At 47.3% G+C, this 6,130-nt stretch overlaps 1 long non-coding RNA gene across 1 annotated transcript; it reads left to right on the top strand.

The window, feature by feature from the left end:
* The first annotated feature begins 2,743 nt into the window (after positions 1 to 2,743).
* LOC308640616 lies at positions 2,744 to 3,943 on the top strand. The gene is made up of 3 exons (XR_014020314.1): positions 2,744 to 2,842; positions 3,493 to 3,521; positions 3,606 to 3,943. It is a non-coding gene; the product is annotated as an uncharacterized lncRNA (long non-coding RNA).
* Positions 3,944 to 6,130: the final 2,187 nt, after the last annotated feature.

Here is a 6,130-nt window from a genome sequence, read left to right as displayed (position 1 = left end):
CTTTCTAAAAATTATTCCTAAGTATTCTGCTTTTGATATGATTGTCACTAAGATTGTTTTTAATTTCATTTTGAGTCTTTATTTTCTCATGGACAGAAACCACTGACGGATCTCGAATCTTGTTACTTTTCTGAGCTCACTTGCAGCTTCTAATAGCTTATGAATGAATTCCTACCTTGAAAATAACCACTTCAGAGATACTTCTATCTCATGCCTCATTTGGGGAAAAAAAACACATAGAGGAGACAGTAAGAGAGAGAGAAGCAATTTCCAATGCCCCTTTACCTTGACCAAGGCAAAAATATTGGTGAGATCCTCAGCCAACCGTAGTCCCTACGAGTCACAAACCCAGACAACAAGCTGTCACAAACACACATCCCCAAAGGATGACAGACACACGAGGCAGCAAACCTATCTGCTCTCAATCTAATAGGAGGTAGAACTGAGGAAGTAACCCAATCTCCAAATTGAGGAAGTAACCCAATCTCCAAAAATAAATCAACTCCCAAAACTACAAGAAGCACCATCAGGAAATTGATGTGAGCATGAAACCCCCCCCCTGATGTAGATCAGGGTGGTTCAATGAAAATATGTGTTTAGTTCAGAATGTTTGTTAAGGTGTGAATGATGGCAGGTGGTCTAAGGCCAAGGGGGGGAAGGTTCTTTAGGGCCTAACACCCAGTTCACATTCCAAAGAGGCTTGGAACTTTAGACTGAAGACACCCTGTGACCAGGGCACTGCAGCTTCTCACAAGGTAGTGGTGTTGGGGCTGGGTGGTGGCTCAGCGGCAGAGCACCTGCCTACCACGTGTGAGGTACTGGGTTTGATTCTCAGCACTGCATGTAAATAAATTTAATTGCAGGAAAAAAAATTCACTTTGCCACTGGGGGGGAAAAATCATACATAGAATTGCTTGAGCCTGTCCTTGCTCACCGAATTTGCCAGAATTTCAGAAAAGGCAGGCCCCCAAGGACAATGAAAGGCATCCTATGCAAGACAGGGGATGGGACCCAAAACAGTGGGGTAAAGACAGAGCTGCACAGGACACTGCCTCAAATACTGAGAAAATTCAGAGATCAGCAAACCTAAGATGCTCAGTGGACAGAGTCGGACACAGAAGCAGAGCAGGGGACAAAGCCCTGTTCAGGTAGCAGGAATGAGCTCTGCCTTTAACCAGGTTCTGGGAAACTCTCCCAGGTGCAGGTCGACCATATCACCCCTGTTACTGTGACCTCCATCCTGTGAGCAGACCCTGCTGACCCCATCACCGGGTGTATGGGCTCTGGCATTTACCTGCAATCTCTGGGGTTCAGAAGCACTCCAGGTTTGGATTCTGTGACTTCCTCTTTCCAAGATTGCACCATGTAAATCTCCAGGGCTTTGCCTCTGTGAATCCTACTTTGTCCTCTGCCCAGTGGTGCACACCTGTCATCCCAGCTGCTCGGGAGGCTGAGGCAGGAGGATCGTGAGACCAAGCCAGCCTCAGCCATGGTGAGGCCCTAAGCAACTCAGTGAGGCCCTGTCTCTCAATAAAGTACAAAATACAGCTGGGGATGGGGCTCAGGGGTCAAGAGCCCCTGAGTTCAACCCCTGGTACCAAAAAATGGAAAAACTAAAAAAATCCTACTACTGTCATTTTGAGTCACTGTGTGTCCCATGTTCGAAGGTCAGGTCTGGAGTGGGAGATGTTTTTAGTTCACAATCAAGTGCTTATAGTGCAGAATACTCAAAGTACTGTCCATATATTTGGGGGAGGGTGGGGAACACGTCCCAACAGAGTATAACACGGATGAGAAGTTTCAAAAAAGATTTCACAGAGGAAGACACATTCAAATAACAAATAAATATGTAAATGAATACACATGTGAGTATTGAGCTATACTGTTTAAGGAAGGTAAAATCCAAGCCAGCAGAGACTGCTGTATACTCACCAGGAAGGGAAAAAAAAATCTGTGTCTCAGACAGACAGACAGACACACACACACACACACACACACACACACAAGAAGACTAATGACCACCAAGATGTGAGTGGTGGGGATAGCTAGGCCTGGGGTGGCTAGCTCAAAGGCAGAGCCACTCCAGGGCATGGCATGGTGCTACCTATCCAGGCTCATTTCATGGACCATGAATTCCTCCCAAGACAGAGTGGGAGAGATGCTATGGGGTCTCTACCTGCACCACCACTGCCGCCTGACAACTGGGAAAGACCCCCCCAGTGCAGCGCAGGGCCCTTCTGTCCACACCAGACCTGACCTGGCCCCAGGACCACCTCAGACAAGGCCAGGAGGCCCCGGTCCATCAGTGCCAAGGACCTGGGTGAGAAGTGAAGGGTCAGGCGAGCTGGGCAGGAGGGGACAAGGAGCGTGGGGCGGGGCTGAGGAGGAAGACATGTGAGGGCCAGGGGGTGAGCAGAGGGACACAGAGGAAGAGAAGGTCACCCAGCAGGCAAGAGACAGAATCTGGGTACCAGCAGGAGCACCCTTCCCACGAGCTTAGGGTGCTCCTAATTTCCTCAGAACAAAACTCGTTTGTAAACGGAATTTTTTATAGAATTTGTTCTTCAAGCATCCAAAATCTGGGTCATATATGGGTGTTTGTTTGTTTGTGTGTGTGTGTGTGAGAGAGAGAGAGATGAATGATTATTGATAAAGTTGTGACCTTCCAATTTCACCTTGGTCCTTTGGATCGCCATGTCTCAATCATTTACACCGAACAAACCTTATTTCTTAGATATGGGGTCTATCTGTTCTCACTCGAGGGGATCACGAAAGTCTAATCCGGTTATGCCAGAGAATACAGGAGAAGAGGATGCACAAGGGGAACCAGCGTCCTACAGGGGTATGAGAAACAAACCATAGGTGTCCTAGTGTCCCTGTCAAAGTATCTCAGCTAACTACTTCACATGTCTTGCTTTGTTGAGAAATGACAGGTTTCTAGTAAGATATGTACTTTGAATGGTGGGTTTTTTTTTGGCCGTGGAGGGCTGGGTTGGTTGGTTTGTTTGTTTCTTTCTTTTTATGTGGTGCTGAGAATCAAACCCAGGGCCTCACATGTACAAGGCAAGCGCTCAGTCACTGAGCCACAAACCCAGCCCTTTGGCTGGGATTTTTTTCTGTTTTTACTTGGGCTTTGCCATTGAATCTCTCAGGGTCCCTCTTCGTGGCTGCCATGGGAGATTGCTGAGCTCCCCATCAGTCTGCACCTTGGCATTGGTATAGGTACCCTTTTCTGTCCTATTTATGCCTGTTTGACACATAATCTCAGTTTTGTGAAAGAAACTGCATGTTTCAGGAAACCTATTCACGAAGCTCCTCTATTAGCTTTGAGTCACATAATTGTTGTTTGGCCAGAACCAGCCAGCGTGGAAACTCAGCAGATAGCGTACTGTTGAGCAGAGTGAAACCATGCACCTCAGCTCTATGTGGAAGAAGGTCTGAGTTGTGTGGTCCTCTTCACCTGGATTAACAGTGTGTCCCTTTGTGTTTCAGCATCTCGGGACACCTCTGAATGCACGAAGGTAATTAAAGCCCTACATTGATGCTGAATGGTTCCCTTTGCAGTGGGGAGGTGCACACTCTTTATGTCCTCTCTTCTTTCCAAGCACGCTGAGCCCCCCATCACAGTAAAGGAGCCCGACCCATGTCCAGAACCAGGGAAGGCAGAAGCAGAGACAGTCAGATCAGGAAAGTTTGCACTACAACGTTCCAGGGGATCTCTGTGTGAAAACAACTGAAATGCTAGCAGCCTTCCCACGTGTAAGGTCATTGTCCCAAGGAGGTGGGAGGATGTGCCCCCAATGTCTGGCAGTCATCTCAGCACATGATCTCTCCTCCGTCTTCCTGGGAACATCCCTCCATTCTGAACTGCTTCCCCTCCATTTCATACTGGGGCTTTCTCATGGATCTCTGATGCTGTTTCCATTCTCCCTGTTTCCAGCCTTTGGGGAGATCTAGCTACTGTGCAAATGTCACCTGAGCCTCTGCTCAGAATGTGAAAGGCCTGCCTTCTCAAACTTTCTAGAAATCTTTCCTAACAGGAGCTGTGCCTCACTGAGTCCTTATGCCTGTCCCTCCTTCCCTGTGCTCTGCATCAGTCCTCACCATCCCTCTATCCTGAGACAATGCAGACCCATTTTACACCTTCCTCTGTGTGGGCCTGCAACATTTCATCTCTCACCGTCTCCTTCTTCCTGGCTACTTGCCTCTGGCTTCTCTCCTCTCTCTGCACCTCTTTCCAGAAAAACCACTCTCTCTGGGACCTTTTCTCTGCCTGCTCAGGTCCTGGTGCCACTCACTGCCAGACACACAGGTTTCCCATCGCCCTTCCAACCCAAGTCTCATGGGTATTATCCAATCTGCACCAGTTTCTCTCATGTTTCAGGAGGCACAGCTGAAGTCCCTTGATAGGCACTGCCACTGCCATGATCCTGTTGTTGTGTTTCTGTGTGTGTGTGTGTGTGTGTGTGTGTGTGTGTGTGTGTCAGTGTGTGCTGTTTTCATGAACTGATCCACTGTGGTGCTCTTCTCCAAGGACGGCTACAGCCTCAGCACTCCCCTCACCCATGGAGAGAAGAGCAGGCTTTTCAGCACCACGGCAGAGAGCAGCCTTGTGGTCAGACCAGCTCAGGCAGCATTTTTGATCCTGGGTTTCTCCTTAGCAACACACACCAAGGCCCAACTTAGAATGCAGCTTCCTCTCCTCTCCCTCCCTTGGTCTGAGAAATATCTGCTCTGGTGTTGGCCTTCAGGTTGTGGGCTGTCTTTGTTTGTGGTACACAGCTTTCTGAATCCATAAGCCCTTCTGAGTGTCCAGTGTGAAATTTGAATGAACCCCCCCTTCCACTCACCTTGCTGAGAACCTCTTCATCCACTTCTTGGGGCTCCATGCAATGGCGCAGCTTAGAATGCAGCCATCGTTTTCCCACATTCAGCCCTTCTTTCATGTGAAAGTTCAAGTTTGTTTCTGAACAAATCACATTGACCTTGAGCAGATGAATCTTGGAGATGTGCTGTGCATTGAACCTGGTGTCCTGTTGTGTGTTGATGATTTGGATCAGGAACAGTACTCCATGAAGAAGTCATTGTTGGTTGGGTGCAGATGGACAGGCACATCTTATCCACAGCTGCTTGTAAGTCAGAGGCTGAAGAATGGCTGTGTTCAGTCCAGTCAGCAGAGGACCCCAGTTGCCAACTAAAATGGCCAAGGGATAGAACTAAGTGTAGAGTAGTTGACAAGATTGCACAAGTGCCTGGTCCAACCCAAGGTGCAAACACAAGGAAAGGAAAACCGTGGAACATGGAAACCGGGAGTTCCTCACCTAACATTCAACTGACTTGGAAAGCGTATTTGGGAACATTTAGTTGTATTGGTGTTACAGTTACCGCTTTCTACTTAGATCGACATTCACTTATCTAACTCAGTCCTAAGGACTGTGAGTAAATGTATTCACTTGTCAGCAGGGACCCATTCTGATGTGACCTCAGAGGAAGAGCATGAGAGTTCTGGTGACACTCAACATAGCCAGCCACAGGTATGTCAACATGCAACTCTTTTATTCCGGGTTTCCTTTTGTTTTCCTTGTTGAAGAATAAAGGAGGCCAGGTGAAAATACTTTTGAAGTAGTCTTCTTCTAAAAATCCCCTTAAGTGGTTAGAATCTGAAAATAGCACTAGAAATCATGTCAACTTAGAGCTAAACTTTGTTTTGTGATGGAGGTAAAAGGTGTCTAAATGCCACTGGTCCTTCCACGTGAGAAAGCGCCTTGAAAAGGAAAAACATTGAGATGAAACATGAGACTGAGGAATAAGGACCTGTACCATGAATGGTGTAAGTGCGATGGCCACTGGATACATTCCTACCGAAGGGTGATGGTTGCCAAACACTAAACAACCTGGTGAAAATCACTTGTCATTTGCTCCACGTTGAACGATTTTTATTCTGTGGTGACCTTTCCATTTAGTTTCTCATGCATGCAGAAAATCGGTCCATATGTTGAGTATTTGATCAAAATGTCTTTAGTGTGTGTTAAAGAAATATATCTGGATGCAGCAACAGGGGAATGATGGAATTTGGAGATGCCATCTCACCATGTTTTCTGACATTGCCAGCGTTCCCAGGGCAATATTA

Source organism: Spermophilus citellus (genome assembly GCF_964194105.1).
Source record: "Spermophilus citellus genome assembly, contig: SCAFFOLD_238, whole genome shotgun sequence".
NCBI lineage: Eukaryota > Metazoa > Chordata > Mammalia > Rodentia > Sciuridae > Spermophilus > Spermophilus citellus.
Note: the sequence above shows the minus strand (reverse complement) of the source record. Positions and strands in the feature narration are given on the sequence as shown.